The sequence below is a fragment of the Lepidochelys olivacea genome (assembly GCF_965140295.1).
Source record: "Lepidochelys olivacea isolate rLepOli2 genome assembly, chromosome: 5".
Classification (NCBI taxonomy): Eukaryota; Metazoa; Chordata; order Testudines; family Cheloniidae; genus Lepidochelys; species Lepidochelys olivacea.
The window spans coordinates 23436621-23452078 of record NC_140415.1 but is presented as its reverse complement, the minus strand read 5'-3'; the positions used below and the strand labels follow the sequence as shown (position 1 = coordinate 23452078).

The 15458-nt window shown below is 40.2% G+C and overlaps 1 protein-coding gene across 1 annotated transcript in view; it reads left to right on the top strand.

The window, feature by feature from the left end:
* GOLPH3 (golgi phosphoprotein 3) overlaps nt 1-15458 on the top strand; it is a 41997-nt gene that overhangs the window by 1124 nt on the left and 25415 nt on the right. The window lies entirely within an intron of this gene.

Sequence of the window (15458 nt, the reverse complement as noted above, 5' to 3'; positions counted from 1 at the left end):
CTCTAGAGACTATTGGGGTATGGAATTGGGGTACCAGGTCAGAGCTGTTATATTTTACCCAGCCTCCCACAGCTCATTTGGGGCTCTGGGAGACTGGTCAGTTCCATGTGTTTGGTTGCACACAATAATACTAGGCCTTGGGGGTTGCTAAATTAATTGGATTTGCCAAATTGGAGGTGTAGATGTCAGTATGTGTAAAATATTTTGTTTTTAAAAAAAATTCTTTGCAATAAGTAGTTCTAGTTTAGTGTATGTCAAGATTTTATTTGTACGTCTTTAAAATGCTGGGAGATACGTTTGTTTCTGACAAAAATGGGCTTCAGACACGAGAAGTGGGTAAAATTTATTAATCGTGGTGGTAAACAATTTTTTTCCTTGAATTTAGTATTTGAAATTTATTTTATTTTTAGTTGTGTTTGTGACATGATTATAGAAGGGTCTGGTTTAGTTCTACGAACATCTTTTTTTTAGGGGGGAGGAGGGGAGAAAGGGTTTAATAGGGATAAAGAAAATAAATTCTGAAGTAGCAATCCTACAAAAGGGGACTGATTAGTTTGGTACATGTTATAGACTAATGCTGGTCTTTCATTCAGTTTTGATGTCACCTGTAAACTTTTCAAGCCAACTAGCAAATGCAGGTAGTGGGGGAAAGAAGGTACCTTCAAACTGTGTGTGTTCATTAGTAAGGTCTGATGTGAGATGGGACTGCTAGCATTATGTTTTGGATGACTTTTATTGCATGAAACCTAAAATTAATTAGCTGACTAAGAATGGCTAGGTTGAGAAGTGTAATACTTGTTGTCTTAGGACATGTTCTTGTGTAATACTTGTTGTCTTAGGACATGTTCTTGTAATTGGATCTGCTTGAGTGGGCCTTTGCATTTGTGTGGAGTCCCAATAAAGTCATGAGGCCTCCACATTGACACATGGATCCATCCATGTGAATCTGATGGCTGTATCAGGGCCTTATGCCCTGGTCTTATGTATATTTAGATATGTTCTTAACTTTACACACAAGAGTAGTCCCACTGAAGTAAGGTTAAGCAAGTGCTTAAAGTCTTTGCAGGATCAGGGCTTTGGACCTCAAAATTCTCTTTGTACAGGTTATGTATCAAATTGTTATAGTTAGATCATTTATTGTGTCTCTTTCATAACTGCACATCCCCCAAGAGAATCGAAGGGCCCTTTCTACGGAAAAGAATCTTCTGTTGAGTATACTTGTATTTAATGTTTCTCTAGCAATGCAGATATTCATGGTACTTTACAGACAAAAGAAATATACTTGTCCCAGAGAGCATAGAGTTGAGAGAAAATATAAAAGACATGAGGTCATCCACTGGGGTTATGTAGAGGACATGTGGACAAGGGCTACAGCAATATGCAGTTCTTGAGGTTTGTGATAAATTTATCATGGGATTATACGCTTTGTGTCTGTCTGTCTACTTAGCTCTTCTGTAGAGCTTTCTGTTTCCAACTTAAAATCTGTCAACTTAAAGTCACTTATCTTTGAAAATATTTTACCTTCCATTGCTACAAGTAATACTTAACATTAGTAAACAAAAATAGTTTTCTCACTTTTTTCCAACTAGTCTACTTTGTGCATTTGACAGCACTTTATAGTCAGTTTAACTGTTTCTTACTGCATGCTTGGTTTCGCCTATTTATGTGGGTCTTTCTCAGAGCAAGAGTATAGAGAAAAACATATTTAAAATGAGTGAAGTGTGACTGTGAAACCACAAAAAGTGCCAGGGAGACTTAGGAGCAGGCGTAGTATTCAAAAGTACTTTAAACTCACTTTTAAAATTGAAAAGGAGTACTTGTGGCACCTTAGAGACTAACCAATTTATTTGAGCATGAGCTTTCGTGAGCTACAGCTCACTTCATCGGATGCATACCGTGGAAACTGCAGCAGACTTTATATACACACAGAGATCATAAAACAATACCTCCTCCCACCCCACTGTCCTGCTGGTAATAGCTTATCTAAAGTGATCATCAAGTTGGGCCATTTCCAGCACAAATCCGGGTTTTCTCACCCTCTAAACCCCCCCCCCCCCCCCAAACTCACTCTCCTGCTGGTAATAGCCCATCCAAAGTGACAACTCTCTACACAATGTGCATGATAATCAAGATGGGCCATTTCCTGCACAAATCCAGGTTCTCTCACCCCCTCACCCCCCTCCAGAAAACACACACACAAACTCACTCTCCTGCTGGTAATAGCTCATCCAAAGTGACCACTCTCCCTACAAATGTGCCTGATAATCAAGGTGGGCCATTTCCAGCACAAATCCAGGTTTTCTCACCCCCCCACCCCCATACACACACAAACTCACTCTCCTGCTGGCAATAGCTCATCCAAACTGACCACTCTCCAAGTTTAAATCCAAGTTTAACCAGAACGTCTGGGGGGGGGGTGTAGGAAAAAACAAGGGGAAATAGGCTACCTTGCATAATGACTTAGCCACTCCCAGTCTCTATTTAAGCCTAAATTAATAGTATCCAATTTGCAATGAATTCCAATTCAGCAGTTTCTCGCTGGAGTCTGGATTTGAAGTTTTTTTGTTTTAAGATAGCGACCTTCATGTCTGTGATTGCGTGACCAGAGAGATTGAAGTGTTCTCCGACTGGTTTATGAATGTTATAATTCTTGACATCTGATTTGTGTCCATTTATTCTTTTACATAGAGACTGTCCAGTTTGACCAATGTACATGGCAGAGGGGCATTGCTGGCACATGATGACATATATCACATTGGTGGATGTGCAGGTGAACGAGCCTCTGATAGTGTGGCTGATGTTATTAGGCCCTGTGATGGTGTCCCCTGAATAGATATGTGGGCACAATTGGCAACGGGGTTTGTTGCAAGGATAAGTTCCTGGGTTAGTGGTTCTGTTGTGTGGTATGTGGTTGTTGGTGAGTATTTGCTTCAGGTTGGGGGGCTGTCTGTAAGCAAGGACTGGCCTGTCTCCCAAGATTTGTGAGAGTGTTGGGTCATCCTTTAGGATAGGTTGTAGATCCTTAATAATGCGTTGGAGGGGTAACAGCCGTGTTAGTCTGTATTCTATATGCATCTGATGAAGTGAGCTGTAGCTCACGAAAGCTTATGCTCAAATAAATTGGTTAGTCTCTAAGGTGCCACAAGTACTCCTTTTCTTTTTTTAAAATTGACTAAATTTCAAGCTGACAAAGTCTTATCCACTTACTACGGTGGAATGTAATCACCTGCAAACAAAATGATTCAGTGTTGAGTTTTAGTTATAGAAAACTTTAGTATAGTTTTATTGAACTAAGATCACATGTTCTCCTAAAAGCTCTAGGTACCTGACAGGAAAGATTCATTGGGAATTTAATATTCATATCTTAGCTAAATAATAGCTCTACCTTTTTTTTCTTGGAAGACTTGAGGGAGTGGAGTGGTGGAAAGAGTCTAGACAGATGTGTTAATATTCTGTCAATATAATTTAATATAATCTAACATCACCTAAACTGTGGTGAGACTTCCTTTTAAAAAATTTTTTTGAAAAAGGTTCAAACGGCAGTGTAGCTTTTCGAATGTTATACAGCTAAATATGTTCAATGTATCATAGGTTTTTATGTGGATCCTATCAAAAGAGGTGCACTATTGTAATTAAATCATAGCAAAATTCTTAAAGTATGCCTGCTGAGTGTAATAACTCTATTTTTGGTTCAGCAAAGCCTGGGACATCCTTGGTATGGAGAAATTTATTCCCCAAAAAAGAAAAAAAATACTTTCTTGCATTTTCTGTGTGCAGTATACATATGTTCAGAACACAAAGTCTGTTGGCCTTTGATCCTTACCTATGATATTGTTTGTACATTTTGAGTTCATATTATTTTTTTCCTGTTGATTATTCTTCTTTATTTTGTTTTTTCCATGTGCACATAACCATTTCTATATTTTAATAGTCAGGTAACATACAAAAGAAACAATTTTTAGTGTAAAAAAAAAGTATATATGCACACGTACATGTTTCACGTTAAACATTCTGATGCATACTGTATTATAAATAATATAGATACTGAGGATACTGATGTAAATACATCTTGAGCCTATAGGCAAAATACTGACTTACAAAGGTTTAAATTTCTGTTAACCTCCTGCGTGCAAGCAATTTTCTGTGGAGGTATATAGTCTTTGAGTGACACCAGTGTGACGTTTTAGATAAAATCCAACTATTCCCATTTTTTGTTACAAAAAATACTATGGATTTTGGAGACACAGATAGGTGATATGCCTTTTGTATAGAAGACAAAAGAATTGGCAAAATGATGGCCGAAGGAGTTATGTATGTTTATGATCATTTTTTGCGTGTTTGTGGGTCTGTAGCATACACAGAATGTTCAGGATCATATTTTTAAATTACTACAATAATGCTACATTGCTGCTGAGTAGTTTTCCGTTATTGGTACATTTAAACTTCCAGGAACGGTGAGTGTTCAGTAGACACAATCTCTTTAAAGTGTATATTATGAAATAGTGACGTATTTAAAGATATCTGGAGTTGTTGGGTATCTTGAACAATCTTGGAGGCTGAAATGTTCCAAAGCTCAATCAGATATTTCAATTAATAGCAGTGTGACATGCTACTGGGACAATGGACACTAATGTTAACTGGCAGATGTGGTGTCCTTGGGGGAATAGCTAACATATTGGAACACAGTGCATAACTAGGATTCTTCAGGGATCATCACATCTTCAGGAAATTCTGCAATTCCGCTGGAAACCCTTCAGAAGTTAAGCACTAAAAAGGAAGTCCAGTTCATCCAAACCTTTTAAAACTGTTGACTACAGGAGAAACGTATTTCAGAGTGCTTCAGTTTTATAGTCCATTTTTACCATTTAACATTTTTACAGTTTTTTGCTTGGTAAGTGCTTAACGAATGATTTGAGTCTAATTTTGTAACTCCAAAGTTTTCTTTGCTGTGATTGAAAGCAATGATAATTTTTTAATTAACAGAATTCTTGTTTTAAAAGTAGCTATGTGTTGAGCATGAATGTACAAACTGATAAAAGGTGGTGGACCAAAATAACTCTACCAACCTTAGGAATATTGCACAATTCTGACAGTCCAATGTCCTACTCATGCCCTATTAATTCTTGTTCTCTGGCTTTTCTTTCAATTTTTGGGCCTAATCTTTAAATACAGGATCTATTGGAATTCACTTAGAGAGTTTTGGCATTCTATTACATTCTAATTCTAGTACAAACTTCTGCGACACAAGGGTACTTATTTTTTTGAAGTAGGAGGATGACAAATGGCTTGTTGTTTTACTGTATTCTGTTATAAAATGGTACTCACAAAAGGAGCAGTGAAAGAGGGTTACTCTTTGAACTTACTGAAGTGTATAAGGAAGATGGAGCAATAAATATTGGGAGGATAGGTTTTTTTGTTTTTTTTTTTTTAAGTGTAATTTAAAAGAGAAGTACAGACCAATTTGCTCTTAACAGCTCTTGTTCATCTTTCATACAGTCTCTAGCTCTGGGGTCAGTCCCCTTGAAAAGTACAAGGTTGGGAGTTAGCTGCTTTCCGTAACCGCTCCTTGGTTTTTTTGAGTCCACTTAATAAGAAATGGAAACCTTTTCAATCATAGCAATATAGACAGCTGCTCTCACACTCTCTACAGATGTGCCACAACTAATCTATTTGGAGAAGCATGATGAATCATGAAACAAGCCTCAGTGGGTCCTCTGTTTTATTTCCATAGTGTAGATAATTGATACGCTAAATACAGATCAAATATTTTAACGGATTCCCAGTGTGCTGAAATAAAACTTATATAAATTGTACAATATGTTGAGGTACTTGCTATTAGCTGTTGCAATTTAGACCAATATAATAATTTCGCTGTAGGCTATAACTGTGAACTTTTCTTGGCACGCGCACACACAGAGAAGTTTAATCAGAAATTTTTGTAGCTTGGGCAGCAGTAGATCTTTTTAGTTTTCTTGACTTTTTATGAGCTGGAGACTGGACTGTTAACTTATGGAAGAAAAGTAATGTTACGTCATTTTACCAGGTACTGAAATATCTCACAGATCATTACAGATGCTGGCTGGGAAAACTTCTGTAGAGGAGAGCAAGCTTTTGAAAACTTCAAAATTGAAAATTGTCCTACAGAGAGTAGAACATAGCTTTTTTATTATATTAACTTTCTTACCCAAATTTTAGCTGTGTAGGGCTTCAGGCTGTATGTGGTTTTCACTGTGCTGACACACAGAGACTAGCTGAGGTGCATCTGCTCTCTAGTAACTCATCTATATTGGACAGAGGTCTACATAGAGAAACTTGATCACAGTCTGGTACTAAAATTCTACATTCATTTTCACTCTTGACAGTTAATCATTTAACATTATGTCTTTTAACTAGGCATTTAATGACTAACCTCACAAGTTCATTTTTTTACAATTCCATACAAAAATCTTAACCTTTTTTTTAAGGTAGCACAGTTAAGTATTCGAAAACAAAAACTCGCAGTGTTACATGTACACCCTTTATTGTGTACTATATGTGCAGCTGTTCTGTTCCTTGCAATTGCAGAAAGCATGATCCTGGATGTAGGTATCTTTCACCCATATTAATAGGCCTAGTCCTTGGGGAAATAGGTATTGGGTATACTTTTTCAACCTTAATTCATTTTTCCTCCTCCTATGCCTCTTGTGCATATGGATTAATACATTATTTAAATTTATTAATATGTAAAATTTCTTGGATAATTTCATAACAGTTTTTCCCTACAAACTTATGTTCATTCACGTATGTAGCATCTAGAATCTTTTTCATTACTTAAGCTGGCCCATTAAGCTTATAAAATGAGTATCTGGCAATCTGTTTCTCCCCCCCCCCCCAGGTGTTAAACATCTGCTGCTTCCATGGACTTCAGTGGCATTTGTGGGTACTCACACTTTTGCAAATCAGGCTGGTAGGCTTTTTGCATGATTCTTCTCTCTCTTGGGTATTTCTTTTAGTACCTTTGTCATCAGCTGTGAACTATACATTTGCTTTTCAATCAGTGTCACAACCTCCTTAGATGCAATTCAGGAGCTAAGTTAGCTGTGTAGACAACTTAGCTGTGAATTGAGGTGGCCTTTATATACCAGCCTGTGTTCACTTTTCTATGTTACATACTTAGTGCTGGGGTGGGTAAGAATGGCTTTACTGTGTAATTCAACATGAGTTCAGTGGACTCAGTTGTACCCTGTCGTCGTCCCCCGTCCCCCCCGCCCCACCCCCAATATCCCACCATCTTAACTGTGGAGATTTCTATTCTTGTCAAAGGCATCTGAAGGCAGACTGGATCTCTTTGACTTGGCAGGGTTATGAGGCTGCCCCCTTTAAGCCTCTCCCAGATTTCTCTGTCTTTAAAGCAGCACAAACTGTAGGCTACAGACCTCTGGTGACAGAGCTAATTTAATTTTTTAAGGGAACCAGCAAATCTACTCTTCTTGAGCTTTGGGCTCAAGGTTTTACTGAAGCATTTTCCTGTCTTTTGTCTTCCACCTGGACCAAAGTGGCAAGGAAGGAGAAGATTCAGAAATGGTTGCTCAGCCTGTCACAAAGGATCCGCAGCTGCAAAAAAGTCCAGACTCCGGGGAAGATCTTATCACCTCAGTTCCCAGCTAGTGTGTGCATGGTGACAGCACTGAGATGTCTGAGTGGGTTCCAGTGAAGCATTGTCTCTCTGGAGAAACCAGTAAACTATGTCATCCACACGCCTTTCCTTCTCCACCTGCGCCCACCCCCTCCAACTTGGAGACTGTTCCATCCTTTCCCATGGGGAAACCCTGCTCCTAGGAATATAAAAGAAAAATGGCTAACCATTAACCGGACCTTAACTGGTAACCTCTGCTGCAGGGTGCGCCAGGCTGGCTGCAGCAACCTTGCCTGGCTGTGCTGGGCCAGTGGGTACCCCGGCCACTGCCACACCGGGCTGGGCCAGCGAGTACCCCGGCCCCTGCTGGGCCAGCGAGTACTCCAACCCCAGTTATGCTGGCTGCCCTGAGCCAACCGGGCTGGCGCGGCCACACCGGGCTGGTGGGACCCCAGCGCCTGCCGCCCCATGGCACCCCACCGCTGGAGCGACATCAGTTAACCAATATAATTTTAACTTTTTGTAACCGATATTTACATCGCTACGTGCTCCTCCTATCCCTGTCTGGTGGCTTCAAACCTGATTCCCAGGCAGATGGATGCTTGAAGGATCCAATTCTGTAGTCCTCAAATATTCTCAGAGAAATAGAACTTAGACTCACACATTATGTGTCATTTTACTCCTTCTCTCCACAACTCACTAGAGAATCTGGGACTTGAAGGGACGATAACCCTGAGCTCTGGTTTTGACTTCGACTTGAACCTTCACAAGCCAGAAAAAGGTCAAAGAAAAAACTTTTTTGTAATAAGAAACACAAATCAAAGACATTCAAAAGCAAGAAAAGGCCAAACAAATCGTTTTGATCTATTTCAATTGGAAGAAGTGGAATTTTCCCAGTGGGATTGGGGAAGAGGAGACTCACTTTTACCCTTCCTCACCTCTTGTGAAAGAAGGTGATCGTTACCCCGGGGGTTCAGACTGAACAAGTGGGAGCTGACAATGAGAGACAACCACCCAAAATTGAATGCTTTCCCCTTAAGTCTGCGCAGTGCATCTTCCTCCATCTAGCATTTGAAGATGTGTTGAATGTGAGGTCCAGGACTGCTGCCAAAGCACAAGGGATATGTATGGTAGCAGCCACTTCCTGAGTCCAAGACAGTCATTCAATTGGTAGGCAAGTTTTTACCTAGAGAACCCATGAATATGAAGATAGTCTATTGTAAGGTGTAGTTACAATGCAACTTTAAATGTCCTTTTGCTCCAACAATGCTATTATGGTTCCATTTGAGCATTCCCTGCTGGTAACTCATCAGATTGCTGAATCCCATGTGTTTGAAGCTTCCAGAGTCTGAACAGAGCCTGTCTTGGGATCTCCTTTGAGTCGCACCGATGTATGCGGTGCAACTGTTTAGACCCTAGAATTGGTGTTGACTCCTTAAATTCCCCCTGTAGCCTAAACACATTTTCTCCTAGAACTCCAGCCATCGGGTGATCTGGTTCCACAGTTTATTTCAAGAGATATGTGGTAAGTGTAATACATAAAATGCAGAGACACTTTGCACAAGAGTCTAAAACCATTGCGCTTAATTGCATGAGAAATACACAGATCTATACAAAATAATAAACCCGACATACATTTCCCTGCGTCAGTTTCCTGACCACTCCTAAGCATTCTTAGGGCTGGGGTCAGGATCCTTTGGGTCTGTCGAGGGTCCTCCACCTGCAATGCATGGCTTGTCTTCTGAAACATGGAGTCTTCTCCCTCCAGCTCACCTTCTCTGACCTTGGCCATCTTCTTCCCACCTCTTGCCCAAAACTTCCTATGTGGTGCTCTCCATCCTCCTCTCTCCAAGTCCTTTAATAACAGCTTAGTCCCTCAGTCAGGTGGTTACTGGATCAGCCTCATCAGATAATCCTAGACCCTTACCAAGTGACTTTATTGCTAGGCAACCTCTCTCTGGATAAACCAGTTCATCTAGGTGGGAGTCCGCCTATTTTAGAGTGATTCCATTTCATTGGGAGAGCAGTTAAGTCCGTGACCTTCTAAGATTAGCCCTTTGCCACCAGCCTTGGAATTCCAGTTTAATGTGGAGGTAACATGATAGCAGAGAAAATAAAGAACCCAATATCCAAAATTGCGTCTGCAGTCTGAAACTGATACAAATTCTGTTTTATGTTGGGGTCTCTTTATATGTAAGTTATACATTTGTGACAATCTGGTGAATCTGTCTGTATCATCCTTATTAAGATCTGTCCTGGATTGGACAGAGAAGGAGGTTGTTTGTTTCCTCAAAGAAGAAGGTAATCTCTAGTAGACTTCTGAGAAGTCTGTTTCCTAATGTTTTTCTTAACCGAAATATTGGCTTGCGACATGTTGGAAATAAATTTCCATTGAATCACAAAGAGAACTTATTAGAAGCAGTTGCCTCAGTAAGTTGTCGCTGTGACACTGCTTATTGTAAACAATTACTGTTTTAATCCTCCCTTCTTCCGAGTAATGGATTTTTCTGCTGTGAACATCCCACAGTTAAGATAGTGAGGTATTTGGGGGACAGACAAAAACTTATTCTGACATGGGCAAGTTTTGTTTTTGAGCCATTCATGTCCTGCAGTCTGACCCTGAGGATTATTTCTGAGACGCTGCAGAATTGTTGTTTCTGCAGACCTGTCGCCTATAATTGAAGGATCTGTTACAAATGAAAATTAGTTCACTTTATAGCACAGCTGAATATTTGCATTAATAAGAAAGTAGTACCTTCCAGCACTAAAGCTATTGTTCTGGGAAAGATTGGAGGAGGATGTTCTCTTACCCCTAGCAGGGACAAAAGTTCTCATCTGCCTATCTAGGAAAGAGGGGGAAACATTACTTAAGAAGGTGGGATGTTTCTGGATAAATTTCTAGGCAAGAAAAGTTGCCTGTATAATTCCTGGTTGAATTTCTTTGGCCTGTGTTGTGCTCTGATAAGATTATCACAGTTGTGCCTTCTGGTCTTAATCTATAAGAATAAATTTCATCTTCTGACATATCCCTTCTGAGATAGGGAAGTGTTATTGCCTTGTATAATGGTACTTGTGAAACTTCATCTGGAATACTGTGTGCAATTCTGGCCTCCCATGTTTAGGAAAGATAAATTCAAACTGGAACAGGTGCAGGAGGGGTACTAGCATAATCAGAGTAATGGAAAACCTACCTTATGAGAGGAGACTCTCAGAGCTTGGCTTGTTTAGCTTAACCAAAAGAAAGCTGAGGGGAAATATAATTTCTCTCTATACATACAGCAGAGGGATAAATATCAGGGAGGGAGAGGAGTTAATTAAGTTAAGCACCAATGTGGACACAAAAACAAATGGATATAAACTGGCCATCAACCAGTTTAGGCTTGAATTTAGACAAAGGTTTCTAACCATTACAGGAGTAAAGTTCTAGAATAGCCTTCCAAGGGGAATAGTAGGGACAGAAAACATAACTGGCTTCAAGACTGAGCTTGATAAGTTTATGGAGAGGATGGTATGATCAGATTGCCTACAATGGCATGTAACTGATCTGTGACTGCTGGCAGCAAATATCTCCAACGCCTGGTGATGGGACACTAGATGGGGAGGGCTCTGAGAATTCTTTCCCAGGTGTCTGGCTGGTTGGTTTTGCCCACATGCTCAAGGTCTAACAGATCATCATATTTTGGGCCAGGAAGGAATCCCTGCCCCTGGTTATATTGGAAGAGACCCTGAGGTTTTTTTGTCTTCCTCTTCAGCTCTGGGGCAAGGGTCACTTGCAGGTTTAAACTAGTGTAAATGGTGGATTCTCTGTAATTTGAAGTCTTTAAATCATGATTTGTGGACTTCAGTAACTCAGCCAGAGATTATGTGTCTATTACAGGAGTGGGTGGGTAAGGTTCTGTGGCCTGCTATGTGCAGGAAGTCTGACTAGATGATCATGATGATCCCTTCTGGTCTTAAAGTGGAAATGGCAGAGGTGCTTCTTTGTTACGGTTTTCACAGAGAAGATTGGTGCCGATTGGACATCTAACATAGTGAATGCCAGTGAAAATGAAGTAGGATCAGAGTCTAAAATAGGGAAAAAACAAGTCAAAAATTACTTAATGTCTAAAAATCACAAGGGCCTGATGAAATGCATCCTAGAATACTCAAGGAGCTGACTATGGAGATATCTGAGCCATTAGCAATTACCTTTGAAAAGTCATGGAAGACAGGAGGCATTCCAGAAGACTGGAAAAGAGCAAATATAGTGCCTATCTATAAAAAGGGAAATAAGGACAACCCGGGGAATTACAGACCTGCCATTTTAACTTCTATACCTGGAAAGATAATGGAGCAAAGAATTAAGTAATCAATTTTCAAACACCTAGAAGATAATGAGATGATAAGTAATTGTCAGGATGGATTTGTCAAGAACAAATCATGTCAAACCAACCTGATAACTTTCTTTGACAGGGTAACAAGCCTTGTGGATGAGGGGGAAATGGTAGATGTGGTATATCTTGACTTCAGTAAGACTTTTGATACTGTCTTGCATGACCTTCTCATAAAAAAACTAGGAAATACAACCTAGATGGAGCTAGTATAAGGTGGGTGAATAACTGGTTGGAAAATCGTTCCCAGAGAGTAGTTATCAGTGGTTCACAGTCATACTGGAAGGGCATAATGAGTGGGATCCCGTAGGGATCGGTTCAGGTTCTGGTTCTGTTCAATATCTTCATCTGTGTTTTAGATAATGGCATAGAGAGTACACTTATAAAGTTTGCGGGAGATACCAAGCTGCAAGTGCTTTGGAGGATAGGATTAAAATTCAAAATGATCTGGACAAACTGGAGAAATTGTCTGAAGTAAATAGGATGAAATCCAATAAGGACAAATGCAAAGTACTCCTCCAGGAAGGAACGATCAGTTGCACACATACAAAATGGGAAATGACTGCCTAGGAAGGAGTACTGCAGAAAGGGATCTGGGGGTCATAGTGGATCACAAGCTAAATATGAGTCAGCAGTGTAACACTGTTGCAAAAAAAGCAAACATCATTCTGGGATGTATTAGCAGGAGTATTGTAAGCAAGACATGAGAAGTAATTCTTCCGCTCTACTCCGCGCTGATTAGGCTTCAGCTGGAGTACTGTGTCCAGTTCTGGGTGCTACATTTTAGGAAAGATGTGGACAAATTGGAGAAAGTCCAGAGAAGAGCAACAAAAATGATTAAAAGTCTAGAAAACATGACCTATCAGGGAAGATTGAAAAAATTGGGTTTATTTAGTTTGGAGAAGAGAAGGCTGAGAGGGGACATAACAGATTTCAAGTACGTAAAAGGTTGTTACAAGGAGGAGGGAGAAAACAGAGAAAACCTCTGAGGATAGGACAAGAAGCAGTAGGCTTAAATTGCATCAAGGGCGGTTTAGGTTGGACATTAGGAAAAACTTCCTAACTGTCAGAGTGGTTAAGCACTGGAATAAATTGCCTGGGGAGGCTGTGGAATCGCCATCATTGGGGATTTTTAAGGGCAGGTTGGACAAACACCTATCAGGGATGGTCTAGATAATACTTAGTCCTGCCTAGAGCGCAGGGGACTGGATTAGATAACCTCTCGAGGTCCCTTCCAGTTCTATGGGTCTGTGTCCAATGGGTGAAAAAATGAGTGAGGAAAAACCAGAAATGATGGATGAAATGGGAACCCAGTTTAATAATCCTTCATCAATACACTGATAGAAGGCAGACTATGAACATCAAAATGGTTTGAAGCCTTAGGGCAAGACTGGACTTCTTTTGCTACAGACAGCTATTTAAGCAAATAATGTATATTTTCCACCTTCAGATGACCAGAAGAACATGCTGTTTCCTGTTAGATGAGGACCTAACACGTTTTAATGCTAGTTTTTGTCACCAGCAGGTTAGACTGTTGCAACTGACTACCTGGGGATGAGCATAACCACAACATAGAAGCTGCAGCTGATGCAGCTGAGGGGCAAGTCTCCTAAGCAACAAAGGGTGACATGAAGGATTGCGCATGCGATCCAAGGATTTCAAGACTCTCTATTAATTTCCAATACAATTTTGATTTCCTGGTCCCAATCTACAGGTCTGTTAATGGGTTGGTACTTAATTACCTCTGAGACAATTTCTGTGACCCACTGAGACAATTGCACTGCACAGTGCCAATACAATTTAAGATACTCAAGACAAGACTCTCAAAGCTGGGGCAGAATAGTCTTTCTAGCACAGTGATTCTCAAACTTTTTTACTAGTGACCCCTTTCACATAGCAAGCCTCTGAGTGCGACACCCCCCCCCATCAATTAAAAATGTTTTTTTATATATTTAACACCATTATAAATGCTGGAGGCAAAGCGGGGTTTAGGGTGGAGGCTGACAGCTCCCGACCCCTCATGTAAGAACCTTGCGACCCCCTGAGGGGTCCTGACCCACAGTTTGAGAACCCCTGCTCTAACAAGACCTCAACTATGAAACTTCTTGCCAGAGGACACCTGACTCAGCCCAAGCCTAACTGTGTTGAGTTCAAAATGTATTGCTCATCTTTTCTATAAAGCCTTCTCCCTCACCTCCCTCCCCCCTTCAAAAAAGAAAAGGGGGGGAGGAAGATAGGCAAAACTTCCCTGAAAGGTTGGAATGAGGAGGGACAGTGAAGAGATGGGAACAGCTTTGGGGCTTTTTTCCCCTCTTACATAACTTTATTGTTTAGACTCAAGGTAAACACTTTCATTATAAGTATCAAATTTTTGGAGATTCATTTGTTAGGGTGACTTAGAAAAATCAGGATTATAAAAAATGAGAAACCAAAAAGAAATACTATTTCACATTCTAAAAAGTAGGGTTTTTTGCCCTATGGTTTTCTCATAGAAATGCTTTCTGGATTCCAAGAAGTATCTGATAGATTCTGCTTTTACTCATCTTCCTAGGCAGAGCTATTTCTGATCATGTTGTTAGGAAAAGCTTGATTTTTTTTTCCTTTGCATCAAACATGTCCTCTGGAAAGGTGGCCGAAGCATGAAGGGGCATACCAATGTTTAGCACATCTGGCACGTAAATACCTTACAATGCCGGCTACAAAAGTGCCATGAAAACGCCTGTTCTCACTTTCAGGTGACATTGTAAACAAGAAGCGGGCAGCACTGTCTCCTGCAAATGTAAACAGATTTGTTTGTCTGAGTGATTGGCTGAGCAAGAAGTAGGACTGAGTGGACTTGTCGGCGCTAAAATTTTATTTTTTTATTTTTGAATACTGTTATTTTTGTACATAATTCTACATTCACATATCCTCTTGCTTGACACACTGTTCCCTACAGGATGGTTGTCTAATTTTCCCTAATTTCAGACATGATTAATCAGTTCAGTTGGTAGGTATGCCCAAACTTAATTGACCCGTGGTTGTGTTGTATGGGCACAACTCAGCTGTGTATTAAAACTGGGTCAGATGAGTGTTACAGGAATGTTGTATTTATAGATTACATTGTAGTACCCAGCAGAGCTGAAGATGCACTGTTATCACATACAGTGGAACCCCAGTTATCTGATCTAATTGGGACCAGGGCACCATCGGATAATCAAAAATCTGGATAATCCAGAGAATGGGCAAAGGACTTCAGCCCCGGGGCAGCAGGGTTCGGGCCATCAGCCCTGGGATTGTTAATACAGAGAGCCAGGTAATGGAGGCTCAGATAAAAAGAGTCCTACTGTACTTCTATTTTTTTTAATTTTTTTAATTTGAGACTTTATTATTGCCAGCCAAGTTTATGGACTAGCAAGGCATAGTGACAGTAGGAAATGTATCTCCTCAGGTGAAAGTACTTGTACCAATATCTTGAATTGCTATATGGAATT